This window comes from Centroberyx affinis, unplaced genomic scaffold (genome assembly GCF_046629955.1).
Source record: "Centroberyx affinis isolate AG114_WGS23_722 - 3 ecotype Tasmania unplaced genomic scaffold, CSIRO-AGI_Caff_v1 ptg008053l_1, whole genome shotgun sequence".
Lineage (NCBI taxonomy): Eukaryota > Metazoa > Chordata > Actinopteri > Beryciformes > Berycidae > Centroberyx > Centroberyx affinis.
The window spans coordinates 1-20,391 of NW_027284027.1; the positions used below are offsets into that span (position 1 = coordinate 1).

Sequence of the window (20,391 nt, forward strand, 5' to 3'; positions counted from 1 at the left end):
TTTACTTTTTTTTTTTTGCAAGTATTTTTTATTGAGTGAGTAAGGGTCTGAATACAATACATTCAATATTTCAACATGTTACATAATCGTTGTTTCTTCAAGAAATCAAATTTCATGATTTGACCCTGTTAGAGTTGCTCATTCACAAGTATCATACAGTCACATATGGTTGTCATCACAGGTAATATAGCATCCCCACCCACACAAACATATACACACTTATCACACACACACACCAAAACAGAACAAAATAAAAAAGAAAACCGGGTTCCTTAAAATTTATGGATGATGGGTGATTGTGATTTTGCGGCTCCACCCAACCTACAGAGCTTCGTAAATTGAGCTCCATAACTTGTGAAATTGTCTCTCTTTGTTGCTGTCCTCCGACATTGTCCTTTCAATACTCAAGTAATACTTCATTAATGTTTTCCATTTTTGAAGTGTAGGTGCTTCTTTATTTACCAGTTTTGCAATATTAGCTTCTTATAAACCAATGACGATAAAATAATTTGCCATCCAGTTGGGTATCTTATTTTCCCAACATTTTGAAAGAGACAAATCATTGGTGAAAATGCTACTTTACAATTACACGTTCTTGAAATCCATCCTTCAATGTTCTTTCTAATTTTCTCACAGTACCAAAAGGCATGTATAGGGGAGTCACTCTGCGTGCCACATTTTAAACATTTATCAGAGGAGCTGGTGTCAAACTTATGAATTTTGGCTCTACTATAGTATATTCCTGTCATTAATTTATACTGTATTAGACGTAAATTGTCGTTGGTGGTAATTTTATGTGTGAGTTGTAAACATTCCTTCCATTTTTTTTTATGCATCTACCATACCAAGATCTTTATTCCATTTGTTATATATATTTTGTAGCAGTTATTCATTGCCCTCAGCTTAGGTAAGAATATTGTGTACAGCACCTACTAATCGTCTCTTTTTATCCCTTTTATTTAGAATTTCTCCTATCTCAGTTGAAACTCTATTTCTATTATTTAACTCTATTAAAGAGGTCAAAGTTATCTGTTATCCAGTTCTTCCAATTGCAAATACTTAAAAAATTCTATGTCTTTTAGTGTGTATTTATTCTTTAGTTCCTGAAATGAAAGTACTGAGTTACAGTTTATAATATCCGATAATTTCTGAATTCCACAGTTAATCCATGTCTCCCAGTGTTGGGTGTTTTGAATAGTTATTGATGGGTTATTCCAAATTTGTATACGTTTGGGGATTCCTATTTCTTGACCTAGTATTTTTTTTCCCCAAGCATTTAATGTACTATTAATTACAAAATGTACTGTTTTAATTTTTTGCTTGGAGAAAAGAGCTAGAAGAAAACTATTAGGCTGTAACTGATGATTTTCAATATCAATCCACGGTTCCTCATATGTATTGTTAATTATATGGTCGATATAAAACATTTGAGCTGCGTTGTGATAAAGCTCCAAATTAGGAAGGTTTAGGCCTCCCTCCTCTTGAGGATAATGCGATAATTTTTAATCTATGAGCTTTATTAGACCAAATAAATGAAGAAATAAGTGAGTTCACTTCTTTAAAAAAAGATTTTGGTGGGGTAATAGAAATAGTCTGAAATAGGTATAGAAATTTTGGCAGCCACATCATCTTGAACAGGTTTATTCTACCTATTAAATTAATCTTCAAATCAGACCACCTTTCAATGTCTTGCTTATGGTCTTTAATTAATGGGAGAAAATTGTCTTTATACAGCTGTAACTTATCTGGACTAATATAGCAACCGAGGTATTTAATGTTCCTTGTTTGCACTTTAAATTGTTTTAGATTTTCCAAGTTATTTATGCTTTTGTCAATTACCATTCTGTTTTTCCTTCTGTCATGATTTCAATTACATATGGAATGGAAGTGTTTACATTACTCAAATAGAGTAATAAGTCATGAGCAAATAAATTAAGTTTGTATTCCTTCTTACCAATTGTAATGCCACTTATTTTTTCTGTCTAATTTTTTGAGCCAATGGTTCGATTGCTAATGCAAACAGGGAGGGCGATAAAGGGCATCCTTGAGCTGCTTCCAATTATATATATACTTGTGCCTTTGGTGATTTGTAGATCGTTTTTACTATATTAATAAATTTCACTGGAAAGTGATAAACCTCTAGCACCATACAGATAAGACCATTCAAATCGGTCGAAAGCTTTTTCTGCATCAACCGCCATTAGTGTTAAATCCTTCTTATATTTCTTTGCATACTGTATTAAAGATAGACATGTTCTAGTATTGGTTTTTAAATCTCTGTTTTGTATAAATCTGGTTTGATTATGATGAATGATGTTTGGTAAGATTTGTGCTAGTCTGTTATTTATGACTTTAGTAATAATTTTTTTTATCACAGTTGATTAAACTAATAGGTCTCTTAGGCTGGCCACACTTGGAGCAAGTGTAAACCAGCCTTGGCTTCTTTGGAGCCCCCCCCTGCTCTGCAACAGCTTTCCTCCTCCTGTAGGTGGTCCTTGGCAGATCAAGTCCAGGAGGAGGAGGAGGTGGCGGTGGTGGGCCAAGGGGAGGGACACAGGAGCCGGCCGTATTGGCTGGGTGGCCCGGCGTGATGGGTCCTCCTGGACTGCAAAAGCAAAGGAGGGCTGCCGGTTGCCCTCCTGCAGGAAGGAGAGGGTCTTGGGTGCAGGGAGTGGCTGGTTGGCAATTGCGGGGGGCAGGGACAACAGCCAACCCCTGCTGCAAGATGGTCCTCTCCCGGTCCTCCTGCTGCTCGGAGAACCTTAAAATGCAGATAAACACAAATATGTTGTCACCATCGACTCAGTTGACTAGAGTTCATTATGCACACCTGAAAATGTACGTGTTTAGTTTATTTTGGTCATTTTCAACTTATACAACTCAAATACACATGTAAATAAATAATAAATAAACAATAATAAGTCATTACTTTTGAAGCAGTGACAAACCAAAGCAAGTTTATACTGACCGAAAAGGTGTTGGCTGAAGCCTTAGCTTATTACACTTACATTAATTATTTTCTACAGATCCCTTTAGATTTATACACTGAAAATGAAAGAAACAAAACAAAATATATGTATATTATATATACCCAAAAGTCCCAAACATAATTCATATACTTATATACTTTATATACTTTTTTTTAAATGTTAAGTGTATTACACATTTTCATTTCCTTTTCAAAACTATTCCACAAATTAACTCCTTTGACTGATATACATCTTTGTTTTGCATTTGTTGTAATCTTTGTTTTTGTAAACACGCAACTTCCTCTTAGTTCATACTGACTCACTCTAATTTGAAACAACTTCTGGATACAGTCTGGAAGCATCTTTTTTTTTACTTAATACATTGTGTCATAATGTCTTACCACTGGGACAAGGTCCTGTGGTTGAGCTCGAACAGCTGCAGGTTGGTCTGGGCCATCAACTTCGGATGGCCATGTAGTCGGCCAGGATGAGGGCCCACCGGCCCTCCTCACCCCGCCGGCCCGCGTGGCCGCTGGGTGGAGACGACAGAGCTGACTGCAAACGGCCTCCACCAGGTGACTGGTGCTCGGCCAGCTTGCAGGGCCCGAGCTCAGGCCATGAAAGCAACTAAATGAAAAATGCAATAGAAAAGGTTAACCCAGATACAAGAAATGAATGTGTGATTAAATGTCTTCAATGAAAACAGCACTTCATACCGTTGGAGACTGTCCTTCCCCGGGCAGACAGTGCTCTTCCCCTTCGTTGCTTTTTTCATCTATTATGAGTAACTGTTAAATGAATGCCTTATATGCTGTAATGAAATGGAGGGGCTTACATCAGAATCTGAGGAGTCTGAGAGAGGAGCCAGTTCAGGGGCCTCAGGAGGGTTGTTGTCGTCAGGGGCGGCTTGGCCTGATGGCCCAGACCTGGGTGCGTCGGCTGGATCACCTGACTGGGCTGCCGCCGCGCTGGTGGGGGGCATGTCCGGCTCGAAGAAGCTGGGGTCCCCCGCATCTTCTTCAATGCCCTCATCCACCAGGTCGAGCTCCTGGAAGGCGGCAGCCTCATCCGGAACGTCAGGGTCCAAGCCGACAGCCTCAAGCACTCTGCCTGTCTGCTGGTATAGGTACTCTACCCCGATGAGTTCACCTGTATTGTGGTAGAGGAGACTTTCATTAGAACTGCAAAATATCCAATGATAATGAATTACAAATTAGCGTGTTTAATTAGGAATGTGTGTTAATAAAATGTCATTTTCAGTAACAAGAATACGTAAATGCAGCTATTTTACATACCAGTGTACTGGACAGGCTTGGTGTTGTCCTTAATCACAGGGACACCAAGCACCCGTTGGCTCTTCAGATTAAGGACGTGCTTGAGGTGGCCACTGTAGGAGAGCAGAGGCTGCTGCCGTCCCTCCACTGCACCTGCTGCAGCTGCTGCGCGGTCCTCGTTCCACCTCACCAGTCCATCCACCAGGAAGGCCTGAAAGTGCATCGCACTAGCACTTTGGCCTTAAAAAGAATAAGAAAAAGAATGAGTTCAACTAATTAGGGGACAACAAGCAGTAGCACGTCAACACAGAAAGAGAAGTGAAATTACCTGGGATGAACCGGTTGAGGTGGAGGTGGAAGGACTCCAGGGAAGTGGAGCCCCTCGTGCAGCGATAAACCGGTAGGCTGACTCCGCCCTTGGTCAGCCTACCGGTCTCAGTGTAGAGCTGCACACCGGGAGGGTCTTGGATGCAGTGGAGGTGACGGCTCTGCTCTCTCCAGACGTCCTGGATGCGGACGGATGCCCAGGGTGTCTTGCCCTCGATCTCCGCCAAAGGTGTCGAGAAGGCTGCGGACAAGCTGTGTCGTCTCCGCAGCTCCACGCGTGCTTCGACGACAGTGCTTTGCCCACTCCTTCTTGGTGAGCCTCCTCGACACCTCGGCATCGGTGAGGCCGACCATCCCGTGCTTCCCCTCCAGCTCGGACCGCTTTGCCTCGACGAGATGGCGGGCATCTCCGGCGTCCACCGCGAAGATGCAGTAAGACAGCTGCCGCATGAAGGTGCCGTACAGCTGGTGGCTCTCAGACGTGACAGCCGCTGCGAAGCGGCGCATCAGGTGCCAGATGTCGAGGCGAACCACCAGCTGGTCCCACTCTGCAAACATGGCAGCTGTCTTTGACACGCCGTCTCGGTTGCAGCAGTCGCGGTCCACGTAAAGGAGCTGGGGGGGCAGCACCCCGGCGAGTCGGTACCGCCGCATAAGACCGGCCGCCATGTTGGACAGGCCCTCCTGGCCCTCAGCACAAGTGAGGACACTGATGAGGACCTGCCCGAACTCGTTACCAACGTTGGTAACCCAGGCGGCCATGTCAGCAGCGGCACCAGCGAGCTTCTTTGCTACCTGAAGGGAGAGAGAGCGAGAGAAAAGGTGGAGGGTTAAAAAACAGAACATACGTAATGATACGTGAGGACAATAATGATGCGATATCCAGTTTGAAAAATCAAATGACTTCCTCACCTTCTTCGTCGAATCCAACTTCAGGATGGATCCGTACGAAGAAGTGATCCTGGCCTTGTACTCGTCCAGCCGCGACAGGATGTCGTAGCCGTACACCGTCAGCAGCCAGACGGGGGACGGAATGGGAGGCATCTCTGGCAGTGGTGGAAACTGCCTCCCCAAGGCCAGGAAGTGCTCGCACTCGCCGAGGTACGCGATGGACTTCCGCATCCAGGCGTCGCAGTGCTGCTCCCGCAGCGTGTTCCACAGCTGAGTGGCACTGTTCCCCAGAGTGCGCGACTTCAGCTGGGTGATGACCCGCATGTCACAGGAGAGCCTAAGGAGAGGAACAAGAACAAACGCAGAAGCTGATGAGTCTGCCGATTAGATAAAATTGTTATCATTTTCAAGTATTAATAAGACAATTAATTAATTAATTATTAATAAGTGTATTACAGTATGTCTCTCTCCCAACAGATGAAAGAATAAAATTGGAACTTTTATGAGAACTAATCGACATCAACAAAACATACATGACATAGTTTGCCGCGCAGCAGCAGTCTCACTTACTTGTACGTGAGCACAGCAGGAAACCTGCAGCTGTAGGTGGGGCTCAGCTGCTTGTTGATCTCCTGTGACCATCCCACAACCTTCTTCTTACATCGAGGGCATTCCAGGTACTCAGTGGCCATGAGGTACCACCCATCGATGTCCAAGACCCTCCGGATGGTCTTGTGCAGCCCAGCCTTGGTCAGGGACCCAGTACACCCAGGCTGGGGGCATGTCAGCCGGATACCCCAAATACGGTGGGGCATCCAGAGGAACAGCCGACATGCAAAGAAGGGGTCGGGGGATGCGGGCGGCTGATGGTAGATCGGCCGGGGCTGGGGAGGCGTCCACCAAAGATTTAGGTCTTCGATGAGACGAGGCCTCCCCATGCTGTTCCTGGTAAACAGCACCCGACCGATCCACTGCTGTTGCTCCGGAGTGAGAGCTGCCCGCCAACTCTGAGGCAGGAGCTGGGGGGCAAGGAGAGAGAGAAAGAGAGAGAACATTTATATTATTAATCAAAACTTTTTGATTTAAAAAGAAAAAAGATTTCCTTTTCTATAAAAAAAAAGAAAAAGTGTCAAATCAATATTTGACAGATACACTCACCTCAGCACTACCAGCAGCTGGCTGTGGGGGCAGAACCGTCTGCTGTTGCTGGTCCTCCGGTCTTCGCCCCATTGCTGGGGCTGGAGCCACAGCTGGGGCCTGGGCTGGGCCTGGAGGAGGGAGCAGGGCCGGAGGAGGGATCCGGGCTGGTGCTGGAGATGGGGACGAAGGTGGGACAAGGGTGGGGAGGGGGCCTCCACAGGAGGGGGGAGGACACGCACAGTGACCTCCAAGGGGACGGGGGGTCTCATGGGTGGGACAGGTGGGGCAATGGGGAGCATCTCCTGCTCCAGCACCGTGATCAGCTCCTGGCCGTCTGCTCCCTCCTTTCTGGGGTTCATAGGACCCCGGGGGGGAGGCGGAGGCAGGGGCTGGCGGAGCGGGGCGGGGGTCTGCACATAATCCAAGGCTTCAGAGAAAATTAGAATATACATGCATTACCAAATTATCTATAAATCATGCTGTTAAGAAAGGGGAATGAAATGCATTTTTTGAAAAAATGGATGGAAAAAAGTAAAGCGGACACATACAACAAACGCATTACAGGGGAGATTGGGTTTGGTGAGACGACGAGACGACGGCAATTGATGAAAGCAGTTAAGCACCGGGAAAGCTTTGTTAGGATGTGATTATGAAGACGACAGCTGCTACCACACGAAGCCAGGAGCCTTTACCAAGCAGCTACAGAGATTAGTAATACTAGACGTGCTATATCAAGGAGCCACGGTGAGCAATACTATAGGTAACACACCAAGCAACTACTGCGATTGTTAAGTCGGTGATTAAGGTGACGAGTCATAAGACCGATCATGCAGCCTGGATTTTGTCCTTACCCAAACTTACCTTGCCATTATTCATTTACCTTTGTCCTTTGTCTAATAAATGTTGGAATGAAAAAAAAGCATAATACAAGATAAATACACAATACTATATATTGCAATAACATGACACACATTCAACGCATAATAAAACATTTACTTACACTTTTCTATGTCAGCTGCACTCTGGACCAGCTCTGCATCGGACGGCTCAGATGACGCCAGATCATCTGATGCCAGAGCTGGTCTGGAAGACGACGCTGCTGTAAAACACAAGACAAAATAATGTTAGCTGGACACACATCACCACCACCGGGAGATTCACCACACATGACTGCACTGGTTTACCTGGAAATGCAGGCCTGGAGGCCACAATCTTGTTGGCCTTGGCCTGCATTTCCGCCAGGGACAGAGGACGCCGCTGGGCCAGGAACGCCGTGACCGCAGGAGCAAGAGGCCTTTAACAACAACATACAGAATAGACAGTATTAGTGACTAATAAAGACACTGGACCTTCCCATATTTTTTTAACATATGAGCAACACAACACTTACGCTGAGGCACTCTTGGGCCGGGCCGGGACTGATGTCCTGCTGGAGCAGCAGCAGCAGTCCCCTCCTGGTCGCGGCGCCGGATGTATTTCTGGGCGTCCTCCATTTTGGTCCCTGAGTGGCAGGTCGTAGCTGACATAGCTATGTAAATAGAAGAGTAATAAAAAAACAGATTTCATTTTGATGTCTGCTTGCATAACAACTCCTGTGTCCGCTACAGTTCACTTAGTATGCATTCAATCATACCTGATTTTCCTCCTTGTCCTTGGACTCGTACAGACCCTGCAGCGTCTTGAAGCGGTGTTTGCCGAAGCCAACAAGGGCCTGTCCCTCCTGGCCCGGCTGGAGGGACCTGACTTTTGCTTCCCCGGACGCCCGGTTGAACCTGACTTCTTCCATGAAGTCAGGGTAGGCGCCCGAGTAGCGAGTCAAGGCATCCTTCAAATAAAAGCATGGCGTCTTTCTATACTGTTCGTATTCATCATGTCATAAAGTAACGGTTATATTGACTATCTACACCAGGGCACTGTACCTTGTTGGCCATCAGCGGCGACTGAGACGCTGTCCGCTCCCGCTCCTTCTGGTGGCTGGCCACCAGGCTGATGGCGTAGCCCGCGTCGTTCTCCAGGATTCAAAAAAATTGATACAGAGAAGATTGCTAATGGGCTAACCCATGAAAGGAATCTTCCCTGTATCGTTCCAATTTTTTTGAATCGTTCCATTTTTTTACTCAAATTGGAACGATACAGAGAAGATTGCTAATGGGCTAACCCATGAAAGGAATCTTCCCTGTATCGTTCCAATTTTTTTGAATCGTTCCAATTTTTTTGAATCGTTCCATTTTTTTACTCAAATTGGAACGATACAGAGAAGATTGCTAATGGGCTAACCCATGAAAGGAATCTTCCCTGTATCGTTCCAATTTCTTTGAATCGTTCCATTTTTTTTGAATCGTTTCATTTTTTCCATCAAATTGGAACGATACAGAGAAGATTGCTAATGGGCTAACCCATGAAAGGAATCTTCCCTGTATCGTTCCAATTTTTTTGAATCGTTCCATTTTTTTACTCAAATTGGAACGATACAGAGAAGATTGAATCTTCCCTGTATCGTTCCAATTTTTTTGAATCGTTCCATTTTTTTACTCAAATTGGAACGATACAGAGAAGATTGCTAATGGGCTAACCCATGAAAGGAATCTTCCCTGTATCGTTCCAATTTTTTTGAATCGTTCCATTTTTTTACTCAAATTGGAACGATACAGAGAAGATTGCTAATGGGCTAACCCATGAAAGGAATCTTCCCTGTATCGTTCCAATTTCTTTGAATCGTTCCATTTTTTTTGAATCGTTTCATTTTTTCCATCAAATTGGAACGATACAGAGAAGATTGCTAATGGGCTAACTCGTAAATCTAATCTTCGAGAACCGCAAGAGTGCAGCGGCCAGCTCGCAACCGGCCTCGCCCAGAGCAACCCTGGGGCGTGTCCTGGGAGGGGATGGGCTGGGCTTAGGTCCCGAGTGCAGGCTCAGGCTTGGAAGCCAAGCCGGGCTCCGCCCCCTCTTCCAGTGTCTGTGCCACTCTGGTCTTGCCCACTTTGTCAAATTCACAAACATACCGAAAGAAGTTGCAATTTCAAACTAAACTCATCTAAGCAGAGGTCTACAACAGAAAGAGCTTCTCTCCGCAGACGCTAATGGGTGGAGCCTAGTGAAAAAGCACCTCAGCTGTTGCTCCGCGTAAAGGGGCCCCTTCTGCCCGGGGGGGATTAAGTAGCAGGCAACGTGGGGGGTTGAAATGTACTTGCTCCGGCAGTACGTATGATAACATTGGATCGATACAGAGAAGATTAGCATGGCCCCTGCGAAAGGATGACACGCAAATCCGTGAAGCGCTCCATCTTTTCCCAAGCGGCCAGCTCGCAAAACGCTCCGAGTAAAAAAATGGAACGATTCAAAGAAATTGGAACGATACAGAGAAGATTGCTAATGGGCTAACCCATGAAAGGAATCTTCCCTGTATCGTTCCAATTTTTTTGAATCGTTCCATTTTTTTACTCAAATTGGAACGATACAGAGAAGATTGAATCTTCCCTGTATCGTTCCAATTTTTTTTAATCGTTCCATTTTTTTACTCAAATTGGAACGATACAGAGAAGATTGCTAATGGGCTAACCCATGAAAGGAATCTTCCCTGTATCGTTCCAATTTTTTTGAATCGTTCCATTTTTTTACTCAAATTGGAACGATACAGAGAAGATTGCTAATGGGCTAACCCATGAAAGGAATCTTCCCTGTATCGTTCCAATTTCTTTGAATCGTTCCATTTTTTTTGAATCGTTTCATTTTTTCCATCAAATTGGAACGATACAGAGAAGATTGCTAATGGGCTAACTCGTAAATCTAATCTTCGAGAACCGCAAGAGTGCAGCGGCCAGCTCGCAACCGGCCTCGCCCAGAGCAACCCTGGGGCGTGTCCTGGGAGGGGATGGGCTGGGCTTAGGTCCCGAGTGCAGGCTCAGGCTTGGAAGCCAAGCCGGGCTCCGCCCCCTCTTCCAGTGTCTGTGCCACTCTGGTCTTGCCCACTTTGTCAAATTCACAAACATACCGAAAGAAGTTGCAATTTCAAACTAAACTCATCTAAGCAGAGGTCTACAACAGAAAGAGCTTCTCTCCGCAGACGCTAATGGGTGGAGCCTAGTGAAAAAGCACCTCAGCTGTTGCTCCGCGTAAAGGGGCCCCTTCTGCCCGGGGGGGATTAAGTAGCAGGCAACGTGGGGGGTTGAAATGTACTTGCTCCGGCAGTACGTATGATAACATTGGATCGATACAGAGAAGATTAGCATGGCCCCTGCGAAAGGATGACACGCAAATCCGTGAAGCGCTCCATCTTTTCCCAAGCGGCCAGCTCGCAAAACGCTCCGAGTAAAAAAATGGAACGATTCAAAAAAATTGGAACGATACAGAGAAGATTGCTAATGGGCTAACCCATGAAAGGAATCTTCCCTGTATCGTTCCAATTTTTTTGAATCGTTCCATTTTTTTACTCAAATTGGAACGATACAGAGAAGATTGAATCTTCCCTGTATCGTTCCAATTTTTTTGAATCGTTCCATTTTTTTACTCAAATTGGAACGATACAGAGAAGATTGCTAATGGGCTAACCCATGAAAGGAATCTTCCCTGTATCGTTCCAATTTTTTTGAATCGTTCCATTTTTTTACTCAAATTGGAACGATACAGAGAAGATTGCTAATGGGCTAACCCATGAAAGGAATCTTCCCTGTATCGTTCCAATTTCTTTGAATCGTTCCATTTTTTTTGAATCGTTTCATTTTTTCCATCAAATTGGAACGATACAGAGAAGATTGCTAATGGGCTAACTCGTAAATCTAATCTTCGAGAACCGCAAGAGTGCAGCGGCCAGCTCGCAACCGGCCTCGCCCAGAGCAACCCTGGGGCGTGTCCTGGGAGGGGATGGGCTGGGCTTAGGTCCCGAGTGCAGGCTCAGGCTTGGAAGCCAAGCCGGGCTCCGCCCCCTCTTCCAGTGTCTGTGCCACTCTGGTCTTGCCCACTTTGTCAAATTCACAAACATACCGAAAGAAGTTGCAATTTCAAACTAAACTCATCTAAGCAGAGGTCTACAACAGAAAGAGCTTCTCTCCGCAGACGCTAATGGGTGGAGCCTAGTGAAAAAGCACCTCAGCTGTTGCTCCGCGTAAAGGGGCCCCTTCTGCCCGGGGGGGATTAAGTAGCAGGCAACGTGGGGGGTTGAAATGTACTTGCTCCGGCAGTACGTATGATAACATTGGATCGATACAGAGAAGATTAGCATGGCCCCTGCGAAAGGATGACACGCAAATCCGTGAAGCGCTCCATCTTTTCCCAAGCGGCCAGCTCGCAAAACGCTCCGAGTAAAAAAATGGAACGATTCAAAGAAATTGGAACGATACAGAGAAGATTGCTAATGGGCTAACCCATGAAAGGAATCTTCCCTGTATCGTTCCAATTTTTTTGAATCGTTCCATTTTTTTACTCAAATTGGAACGATACAGAGAAGATTGAATCTTCCCTGTATCGTTCCAATTTTTTTGAATCGTTCCATTTTTTTACTCAAATTGGAACGATACAGAGAAGATTGCTAATGGGCTAACCCATGAAAGGAATCTTCCCTGTATCGTTCCAATTTTTTTGAATCGTTCCATTTTTTTACTCAAATTGGAACGATACAGAGAAGATTGCTAATGGGCTAACCCATGAAAGGAATCTTCCCTGTATCGTTCCAATTTCTTTGAATCGTTCCATTTTTTTTGAATCGTTTCATTTTTTCCATCAAATTGGAACGATACAGAGAAGATTGCTAATGGGCTAACTCGTAAATCTAATCTTCGAGAACCGCAAGAGTGCAGCGGCCAGCTCGCAACCGGCCTCGCCCAGAGCAACCCTGGGGCGTGTCCTGGGAGGGGATGGGCTGGGCTTAGGTCCCGAGTGCAGGCTCAGGCTTGGAAGCCAAGCCGGGCTCCGCCCCCTCTTCCAGTGTCTGTGCCACTCTGGTCTTGCCCACTTTGTCAAATTCACAAACATACCGAAAGAAGTTGCAATTTCAAACTAAACTCATCTAAGCAGAGGTCTACAACAGAAAGAGCTTCTCTCCGCAGACGCTAATGGGTGGAGCCTAGTGAAAAAGCACCTCAGCTGTTGCTCCGCGTAAAGGGGCCCCTTCTGCCCGGGGGGGATTAAGTAGCAGGCAACGTGGGGGGTTGAAATGTACTTGCTCCGGCAGTACGTATGATAACATTGGATCGATACAGAGAAGATTAGCATGGCCCCTGCGAAAGGATGACACGCAAATCCGTGAAGCGCTCCATCTTTTCCCAAGCGGCCAGCTCGCAAAACGCTCCGAGTAAAAAAATGGAACGATTCAAAAAAATTGGAACGATACAGAGAAGATTGCTAATGGGCTAACCCATGAAAGGAATCTTCCCTGTATCGTTCCAATTTTTTTGAATCGTTCCATTTTTTTACTCAAATTGGAACGATACAGAGAAGATTGAATCTTCCCTGTATCGTTCCAATTTTTTTGAATCGTTCCATTTTTTTACTCAAATTGGAACGATACAGAGAAGATTGCTAATGGGCTAACCCATGAAAGGAATCTTCCCTGTATCGTTCCAATTTTTTTGAATCGTTCCATTTTTTTACTCAAATTGGAACGATACAGAGAAGATTGCTAATGGGCTAACCCATGAAAGGAATCTTCCCTGTATCGTTCCAATTTCTTTGAATCGTTCCATTTTTTTTGAATCGTTTCATTTTTTCCATCAAATTGGAACGATACAGAGAAGATTGCTAATGGGCTAACTCGTAAATCTAATCTTCGAGAACCGCAAGAGTGCAGCGGCCAGCTCGCAACCGGCCTCGCCCAGAGCAACCCTGGGGCGTGTCCTGGGAGGGGATGGGCTGGGCTTAGGTCCCGAGTGCAGGCTCAGGCTTGGAAGCCAAGCCGGGCTCCGCCCCCTCTTCCAGTGTCTGTGCCACTCTGGTCTTGCCCACTTTGTCAAATTCACAAACATACCGAAAGAAGTTGCAATTTCAAACTAAACTCATCTAAGCAGAGGTCTACAACAGAAAGAGCTTCTCTCCGCAGACGCTAATGGGTGGAGCCTAGTGAAAAAGCACCTCAGCTGTTGCTCCGCGTAAAGGGGCCCCTTCTGCCCGGGGGGGATTAAGTAGCAGGCAACGTGGGGGGTTGAAATGTACTTGCTCCGGCAGTACGTATGATAACATTGGATCGATACAGAGAAGATTAGCATGGCCCCTGCCAAAGGATGACACGCAAATCCGTGAAGCGCTCCATCTTTTCCCAAGCGGCCAGCTCGCAAAACGCTCCGAGTAAAAAAATGGAACGATTCAAAAAAATTGGAACGATACAGAGAAGATTGCTAATGGGCTAACCCATGAAAGGAATCTTCCCTGTATCGTTCCAATTTTTTTGAATCGTTCCATTTTTTTACTCAAATTGGAACGATACAGAGAAGATTGAATCTTCCCTGTATCGTTCCAATTTTTTTGAATCGTTCCATTTTTTTACTCAAATTGGAACGATACAGAGAAGATTGCTAATGGGCTAACCCATGAAAGGAATCTTCCCTGTATCGTTCCAATTTTTTTGAATCGTTCCATTTTTTTACTCAAATTGGAACGATACAGAGAAGATTGCTAATGGGCTAACCCATGAAAGGAATCTTCCCTGTATCGTTCCAATTTCTTTGAATCGTTCCATTTTTTTTGAATCGTTTCATTTTTTCCATCAAATTGGAACGATACAGAGAAGATTGCTAATGGGCTAACTCGTAAATCTAATCTTCGAGAACCGCAAGAGTGCAGCGGCCAGCTCGCAACCGGCCTCGCCCAGAGCAACCCTGGGGCGTGTCCTGGGAGGGGATGGGCTGGGCTTAGGTCCCGAGTGCAGGCTCAGGCTTGGAAGCCAAGCCGGGCTCCGCCCCCTCTTCCAGTGTCTGTGCCACTCTGGTCTTGCCCACTTTGTCAAATTCACAAACATACCGAAAGAAGTTGCAATTTCAAACTAAACTCATCTAAGCAGAGGTCTACAACAGAAAGAGCTTCTCTCCGCAGACGCTAATGGGTGGAGCCTAGTGAAAAAGCACCTCAGCTGTTGCTCCGCGTAAAGGGGCCCCTTCTGCCCGGGGGGGATTAAGTAGCAGGCAACGTGGGGGGTTGAAATGTACTTGCTCCGGCAGTACGTATGATAACATTGGATCGATACAGAGAAGATTAGCATGGCCCCTGCGAAAGGATGACACGCAAATCCGTGAAGCGCTCCATCTTTTCCCAAGCGGCCAGCTCGCAAAACGCTCCGAGTAAAAAAATGGAACGATTCAAAAAAATTGGAACGATACAGAGAAGATTGCTAATGGGCTAACCCATGAAAGGAATCTTCCCTGTATCGTTCCAATTTTTTTGAATCGTTCCATTTTTTTACTCAAATTGGAACGATACAGAGAAGATTGAATCTTCCCTGTATCGTTCCAATTTTTTTGAATCGTTCCATTTTTTTACTCAAATTGGTACGATACAGAGAAGATTGCTAATGGGCTAACCCATGAAAGGAATCTTCCCTGTATCGTTCCAATTTTTTTGAATCGTTCCATTTTTTTACTCAAATTGGAACGATACAGTGAAGATTGCTAATGGGCTAACCCATGAAAGGAATCTTCCCTGTATCGTTCCAATTTTTTTGAATCGTTCCATTTTTTTACTCAAATTGGAACGATACAGAGAAGATTGAATCTTCCCTGTATCGTTCCAATTTTTTTGAATCGTTCCATTTTTTTACTCAAATTGGAACGATACAGAGAAGATTGCTAATGGGCTAACCCATGAAAGGAATCTTCCCTGTATCGTTCCAATTTTTTTGAATCGTTCCATTTTTTTACTCAAATTGGAACGATACAGAGAAGATTGCTTATGGGCTAACCCATGAAAGGAATCTTCCCTGTATCGTTCCAATTTCTTTGAATCGTTCCATTTTTTTTGAATCGTTTCATTTTTTCCATCAAATTGGAACGATACAGAGAAGATTGCTAATGGGCTAACTCGTAAATCTAATCTTCGAGAACCGCAAGAGTGCAGCGGCCAGCTCGCAACCGGCCTCGCCCAGAGCAACCCTGGGGCGTGTCCTGGGAGGGGATGGGCTGGGCTTAGGTCCCGAGTGCAGGCTCAGGCTTGGAAGCCAAGCCGGGCTCCGCCCCCTCTTCCAGTGTCTGTGCCACTCTGGTCTTGCCCACTTTGTCAAATTCACAAACATACCGAAAGAAGTTGCAATTTCAAACTAAACTCATCTAAGCAGAGGTCTACAACAGAAAGAGCTTCTCTCCGCAGACGCTAATGGGTGGAGCCTAGTGAAAAAGCACCTCAGCTGTTGCTCCGCGTAAAGGGGCCCCTTCTGCCCGGGGGGGATTAAGTAGCAGGCAACGTGGGGGGTTGAAATGTACTTGCTCCGGCAGTACGTATGATAACATTGGATCGATACAGAGAAGATTAGCATGGCCCCTGCGAAAGGATGACACGCAAATCCGTGAAGCGCTCCATCTTTTCCCAAGCGGCCAGCTCGCAAAACGCTCCGAGTAAAAAAATGGAACGATTCAAAAAAATTGGAACGATACAGAGAAGATTGCTAATGGGCTAACCCATGAAAGGAATCTTCCCTGTATCGTTCCAATTTTTTTGAATCGTTCCATTTTTTTTACTCAAATTGGAACGATACAGAGAAGATTGAATCTTCCCTTTATCGTTCCAATTTTTTTGAATCGTTCCATTTTTTTACTCAAATTGGAACGATACAGAGAAGATTGCTAATGGGCTAACCCATGAAAGGAATCTTCCCTGTATCGTTCCAATTTTTTTGAATCGTTCCATTTTTTTACTCAAATTGGAACGATACAGAGAAGATTGCTAATGGGCTAACCCATGAAAGGAATCTTCCCTGTATCGTTCCAATTTCTTTGAATCGTTCCATTTTTTTTGAATCGTTTCATTTTTTCCATCAAATTGGAACGATACAGAGAAGATTGCTAATGGGCTAACTCGTAAATCTAATCTTCGAGAACCGCAAGAGTGCAGCGGCCAGCTCGCAACCGGCCTCGCCCAGAGCAACCCTGGGGCGTGTCCTGGGAGGGGATGGGCTGGGCTTAGGTCCCGAGTGCAGGCTCAGGCTTGGAAGCCAAGCCGGGCTCCGCCCCCTCTTCCAGTGTCTGTGCCACTCTGGTCTTGCCCACTTTGTCAAATTCACAAACATACCGAAAGAAGTTGCAATTTCAAACTAAACTCATCTAAGCAGAGGTCTACAACAGAAAGAGCTTCTCTCCGCAGACGCTAATGGGTGGAGCCTAGTGAAAAAGCACCTCAGCTGTTGCTCCGCGTAAAGGGGCCCCTTCTGCCCGGGGGGGATTAAGTAGCAGGCAACGTGGGGGGTTGAAATGTACTTGCTCCGGCAGTACGTATGATAACATTGGATCGATACAGAGAAGATTAGCATGGCCCCTGCGAAAGGATGACACGCAAATCCGTGAAGCGCTCCATCTTTTCCCAAGCGGCCAGCTCGCAAAACGCTCCGAGTAAAAAAATGGAACGATTCAAAAAAATTGGAACGATACAGAGAAGATTGCTAATGGGCTAACCCATGAAAGGAATCTTCCCTGTATCGTTCCAATTTTTTTGAATCGTTCCATTTTTTTTACTCAAATTGGAACGATACAGAGAAGATTGAATCTTCCCTGTATCGTTCCAATTTTTTTGAATCGTTCCATTTTTTTACTCAAATTGGAACGATACAGAGAAGATTGCTAATGGGCTAACCCATGAAAGGAATCTTCCCTGTATCGTTCCAATTTTTTTGAATCGTTCCATTTTTTTACTCAAATTGGAACGATACAGAGAAGATTGCTAATGGGCTAACCCATGAAAGGAATCTTCCCTGTATCGTTCCAATTTCTTTGAATCGTTCCATTTTTTTTGAATCGTTTCATTTTTTCCATCAAATTGGAACGATACAGAGAAGATTGCTAATGGGCTAACTCGTAAATCTAATCTTCGAGAACCGCAAGAGTGCAGCGGCCAGCTCGCAACCGGCCTCGCCCAGAGCAACCCTGGGGCGTGTCCTGGGAGGGGATGGGCTGGGCTTAGGTCCCGAGTGCAGGCTCAGGCTTGGAAGCCAAGCCGGGCTCCGCCCCCTCTTCCAGTGTCTGTGCCACTCTGGTCTTGCCCACTTTGTCAAATTCACAAACATACCGAAAGAAGTTGCAATTTCAAACTAAACTCATCTAAGCAGAGGTCTACAACAGAAAGAGCTTCTCTCCGCAGACGCTAATGGGTGGAGCCTAGTGAAAAAGCACCTCAGCTGTTGCTCCGCGTAAAGGGGCCCCTTCTGCCCGGGGGGGATTAAGTAGCAGGCAACGTGGGGGGTTGAAATGTACTTGCTCCGGCAGTACGTATGATAACATTGGATCGATACAGAGAAGATTAGCATGGCCCCTGCCAAAGGATGACACGCAAATCCGTGAAGCGCTCCATCTTTTCCCAAGCGGCCAGCTCGCAAAACGCTCCGAGTAAAAAAATGGAACGATTCAAAAAAATTGGAACGATACAGAGAAGATTGCTAATGGGCTAACCCATGAAAGGAATCTTCCCTGTATCGTTCCAATTTTTTTGAATCGTTCCATTTTTTTACTCAAATTGGAACGATACAGAGAAGATTGAATCTTCCCTGTATCGTTCCAATTTTTTTGAATCGTTCCATTTTTTTACTCAAATTGGAACGATACAGAGAAGATTGCTAATGGGCTAACCCATGAAAGGAATCTTCCCTGTATCGTTCCAATTTTTTTGAATCGTTCCATTTTTTTACTCAAATTGGAACGATACAGAGAAGATTGAATCTTCCCTGTATCGTTCCAATTTTTTTGAATCGTTCCATTTTTTTACTCAAATTGGAACGATACAGAGAAGATTGCTAATGGGCTAACCCATGAAAGGAATCTTCCCTGTATCGTTCCAATTTTTTTGAATCGTTCCATTTTTTTACTCAAATTGGAACGATACAGAGAAGATTGAATCTTCCCTGTATCGTTCCAATTTTTTTGAATCGTTCCATTTTTTTACTCAAATTGGAACGATACAGAGAAGATTGCTAATGGGCTAACCCATGAAAGGAATCTTCCCTGTATCGTTCCAATTTTTTTGAATCGTTCCATTTTTTTACTCAAATTGGAACGATACAGAGAAGATTGCTAATGGGCTAACCCATGAAAGGAATCTTCCCTGTATCGTTCCAATTTCTTTGAATCGTTCCATTTTTTTTGAATCGTTTCATTTTTTCCATCAAATTGGAACGATACAGAGAAGATTGCTAATGGGCTAACTCGTAAATCTAATCTTCGAGAACCGCAAGAGTGCAGCGGCCAGCTCGCAACCGGCCTCGCCCAGAGCAACCCTGGGGCGTGTCCTGGGAGGGGATGGGCTGGGCTTAGGTCCCGAGTGCAGGCTCAGGCTTGGAAGCCAAGCCGGGCTCCGCCCCCTCTTCCAGTGTCTGTGCCACTCTGGTCTTGCCCACTTTGTCAAATTCACAAACATACCGAAAGAAGTTGCAATTTCAAACTAAACTCATCTAAGCAGAGGTCTACAACAGAAAGAGCTTCTCTCCGCAGACGCTAATGGGTGGAGCCTAGTGAAAAAGCACCTCAGCTGTTGCTCCGCGTAAAGGGGCCCCTTCTGCCCGGGGGGGATTAAGTAGCAGGCAACGTGGGGGGTTGAAATGTACTTGCTCCGGCAGTACGTATGATAACATTGGATCGATACAGAGAAGATTAGCATGGCCCCTGCGAAAGGATGACACGCAAATCCGTGAAGCGCTCCATCTTTTCCCAAGCGGCCAGCTCGCAAAACGCTCCGAGTAAAAAAATGGAACGATTCAAAAAAATTGGAACGATACAGAGAAGATTGCTAATGGGCTAACCCATGAAAGGAATCTTCCCTGTATCGTTCCAATTTTTTTGAATCGTTCCATTTTTTTACTCAAATTGGAACGATACAGAGAAGATTGCTAATGGGCTAACCCATGAAAGGAATCTTCCCTGTATCGTTCCAATTTTTTTGAATCGTTCCATTTTTTTACTCAAATTGGAACGATACAGAGAAGATTGAATCTTCCCTGTATCGTTCCAATTTTTTTGAATCGTTCCATTTTTTTACTCAAATTGGAACGATACAGAGAAGATTGCTAATGGGCTAACCCATGAAAGGAATCTTCCCTGTATCGTTCCAATTTTTTTGAATCGTTCCATTTTTTTACTCAAATTGGAACGATACAGAGAAGATTGCTAATGGGCTAACCCATGAAAGGAATCTTCCCTGTATCGTTCCAATTTCTTTGAATCGTTCCATTTTTTTTGAATCGTTTCATTTTTTCCATCAAATTGGAACGATACAGAGAAGATTGCTAATGGGCTAACTCGTAAATCTAATCTTCGAGAACCGCAAGAGTGCAGCGGCCAGCTCGCAACCGGCCTCGCCCAGAGCAACCCTGGGGCGTGTCCTGGGAGGGGATGGGCTGGGCTTAGGTCCCGAGTGCAGGCTCAGGCTTGGAAGCCAAGCCGGGCTCCGCCCCCTCTTCCAGTGTCTGTGCCACTCTGGTCTTGCCCACTTTGTCAAATTCACAAACATACCGAAAGAAGTTGCAATTTCAAACTAAACTCATCTAAGCAGAGGTCTACAACAGAAAGAGCTTCTCTCCGCAGACGCTAATGGGTGGAGCCTAGTGAAAAAGCACCTCAGCTGTTGCTCCGCGTAAAGGGGCCCCTTCTGCCCGGGGGGGATTAAGTAGCAGG

The 20,391-nt window shown here is 45.2% G+C and overlaps 10 non-coding genes across 10 annotated transcripts; all 10 read left to right on the forward strand.

The window, feature by feature from the left end:
* The first annotated feature begins 9,787 nt into the window (after positions 1 to 9,787).
* LOC139639976 (U6 spliceosomal RNA) lies at positions 9,788 to 9,894 on the forward strand. The gene has a single exon (XR_011694893.1). It is a non-coding gene; the product is annotated as a U6 spliceosomal RNA (small nuclear RNA).
* An 882-nt stretch (positions 9,895 to 10,776) lies between these two features.
* LOC139639983 (U6 spliceosomal RNA) lies at positions 10,777 to 10,883 on the forward strand. Its single transcript, XR_011694899.1, has one exon. It is a non-coding gene; the product is annotated as a U6 spliceosomal RNA (small nuclear RNA).
* An 882-nt stretch (positions 10,884 to 11,765) lies between these two features.
* Positions 11,766 to 11,872, forward strand: LOC139639984 (U6 spliceosomal RNA). Its single transcript, XR_011694900.1, has one exon. It is a non-coding gene; the product is annotated as a U6 spliceosomal RNA (small nuclear RNA).
* An 882-nt stretch (positions 11,873 to 12,754) lies between these two features.
* LOC139639985 (U6 spliceosomal RNA) lies at positions 12,755 to 12,861 on the forward strand. The gene has a single exon (XR_011694901.1). It is a non-coding gene; the product is annotated as a U6 spliceosomal RNA (small nuclear RNA).
* An 882-nt stretch (positions 12,862 to 13,743) lies between these two features.
* On the forward strand, positions 13,744 to 13,850 carry LOC139639981 (U6 spliceosomal RNA). The gene has a single exon (XR_011694897.1). It is a non-coding gene; the product is annotated as a U6 spliceosomal RNA (small nuclear RNA).
* An 882-nt stretch (positions 13,851 to 14,732) lies between these two features.
* Positions 14,733 to 14,839, forward strand: LOC139639986 (U6 spliceosomal RNA). The gene has a single exon (XR_011694902.1). It is a non-coding gene; the product is annotated as a U6 spliceosomal RNA (small nuclear RNA).
* Positions 14,840 to 15,998: 1,159 nt separating this feature from the next.
* Positions 15,999 to 16,105, forward strand: LOC139639977 (U6 spliceosomal RNA). The gene has a single exon (XR_011694894.1). It is a non-coding gene; the product is annotated as a U6 spliceosomal RNA (small nuclear RNA).
* An 883-nt stretch (positions 16,106 to 16,988) lies between these two features.
* LOC139639978 (U6 spliceosomal RNA) lies at positions 16,989 to 17,095 on the forward strand. Its single transcript, XR_011694895.1, has one exon. It is a non-coding gene; the product is annotated as a U6 spliceosomal RNA (small nuclear RNA).
* Positions 17,096 to 17,978: 883 nt separating this feature from the next.
* LOC139639982 (U6 spliceosomal RNA) lies at positions 17,979 to 18,085 on the forward strand. The gene has a single exon (XR_011694898.1). It is a non-coding gene; the product is annotated as a U6 spliceosomal RNA (small nuclear RNA).
* A 1,236-nt stretch (positions 18,086 to 19,321) lies between these two features.
* LOC139639979 (U6 spliceosomal RNA) lies at positions 19,322 to 19,428 on the forward strand. The gene has a single exon (XR_011694896.1). It is a non-coding gene; the product is annotated as a U6 spliceosomal RNA (small nuclear RNA).
* The last annotated feature ends 963 nt before the right edge of the window (positions 19,429 to 20,391 follow it).